Raw genomic sequence first — 2,454 nt, forward strand, 5'->3', positions numbered from 1 at the left:
TCAATAAGAATATGATGTAATTAAATTGTTCAACAAAATTGATTTGATTAATTAGGTCTGGCTTACCAAGAAAGAAGTGGTTACAATTTTGAGTTTTATGCTGGAGTTTAGATATATTTTAATTTATTATATGATTAATTGTAATTATAATTTTTTTAAATATATTTGAATTACTATTAACTTGATAGAATTATTTTATTTATCTTTGATTATAAAAATATGGGTAATTTTAAATTATTTTAATCAATAAATACAAAATATATTTTTTGAGTTATTTAAAAAACTGATTTTGTTTTCTTAAATATTCCCAAAGCTAAAGCATGTTTTCTTAAATATGTCGATTGAGTTTTAATTTGATTAGTATTGATATTGTTAGAAGTACATGAAGATGTAGGTTCGAGTACATTAAAGTGTATTATCCTCCTTTTAAGGGTTGGGAAGGGATTATGAGTAGTTATAGTCATTGTCTAACAAAAACAGATATGATAAAAACTTATAATGAGATTAATATTCGAGATATATATATAAGTGAAATTAAGTAATGATTATTTATATATTTATAAAAATAAAATAATTAATTAAAATAGAAAAAGGTTTTTAAAAGAAAGAAGTAAGAAAAAAAACTAAAGTAATTTTATTTTTATTAAGTCAAATTAATAATATAATTTTATTAATATATCGTGTATGTCTTATTATTAGGTTTTTGGTAATTTTATTAGTAGATTGAACTGCCAACTTCCAGGGCAATCCAAGCTTATTGGGTCTTCTTCTTATTAACTACTGGGCGATGTCATTAATTGGGCTCAAATAACAAGGCCCAGATAAAAGTATCATAACAGTGTCTGTACTGAGTTAATTGCGCTAAACATCCCTAGACTGTGATATTAATTTTAAATTAGTTCTCAAACTTTAAAATATTCTAATTACATCTTTAAATTGTCGGTGTTATATTAATAAGGTCATTTTATTATTAAAATTTTTAATTTAATCATTAAATGAAGTATAAATCATATATTACTGAATTTAAAATGAAAAATGAATCTTGTGAAAATATTCTTTTGAGGTCTTCAAAGCTTTTATAGAAACTATTGTTCTCTCTCTTTCGGTTTGACTTTATTTTTAGTTTTTAATTTTAAAATTTATGTGGCAACTTTTTTGCTTTTCTTTATTTTTAAAATTGTGTCACATAAGATTTTACTTATTATTTAATGATTAAATAAACAGCTTTTAATAATGAAAAGACCTGATTGATATAATATCGATAATTTAGGGTATAACTAAAATGTTTTAAAGTTTGAAGATCAATTTAAAATAAAAATCATAATTTGAGGATATATGATGAAATTTAACTCTAAATTAAATGGGCAAAATGAACTTTGCATTTTCTATATTTTGCTTTTTTTGTATAAATGAAGTGGATAATTGATTAGAAAAATATAATTTTTGGGTAAACTATAAAAATAGTTACTTTTATTTGTTTTAATTTACATTTTAGTCTTTTGTGTTTAAAATGTTACATTTTAGTCATTTACGTTATTGTTTTGTTACGAAGTGGTCACTCTACCCATTAATTTCATTTTGCTATTTTGCTCATCAAATTTCTAGAAATTTTTGTATTTGATACTACTGAGATGAAGGCAAAATCTTATATTTTGGTGAATTATTCAGAGGAAATTAATCTTATTTACATTGATCATTAAATATGAGTTTTTAGTGTTAGATCTAATATCTGGAGTATAATAAATTAATTTAACATATAAATATTAATTTATTTATTCTTAAATATAAGAGCAATCGTGATACTTTTAACGACAACATTTGAATGCTAGCCATCACTAGAGAAAAGCTCTCTGCATAATTTAAGGTTACTTACCTTATTGAACTTCGCTTTCTAAAAGTTGAAGTTATAAAAGTTTGACTAATTGGTACATTGGATAGTGGAAATTTGGGGAAACACATTGTTTTTATTATTACTATTGGGAGAATTTTTACAAAATACCCTTTTCAAAATACTTCATAAAAAATCATATATTTGAAAAAAAATTGAGGAAATATATCGTATATTTAATTTGCAAAGGGTAAATATGTATATTTTAATTATTTAAGTCTAGGAATCAACATTTTTGCCGAAAGTGTCGACTTAGACATGCCATGTCAGCCATCGATTTTTCACACGCACCGTATTGGCGTGTGCAAGGTGAGTACGTAAAGAACAAAGGATGGTCATCTAGAGACGAAATCCGATATTTTTTAACTTTTGCAATATTTATTTATGTTAGAGATAATTCCATATTTAACCCCTCAATTTGATCAAATATTCTAATATGGTATCTCTATTTTGAAAATATTTTTCTTGGTACTTAAAAGTTTGATTTCGTCTATAATATGTCACGTGTTATTTTTCTTTGGAATTATTTTTAATCTAGATAATTAAAAGAACCTTAAAATAAAAAA

The sequence above is a fragment of the Gossypium arboreum genome, chromosome 13 (genome assembly GCF_025698485.1).
Source record: "Gossypium arboreum isolate Shixiya-1 chromosome 13, ASM2569848v2, whole genome shotgun sequence".
NCBI lineage: Eukaryota > Viridiplantae > Streptophyta > Magnoliopsida > Malvales > Malvaceae > Gossypium > Gossypium arboreum.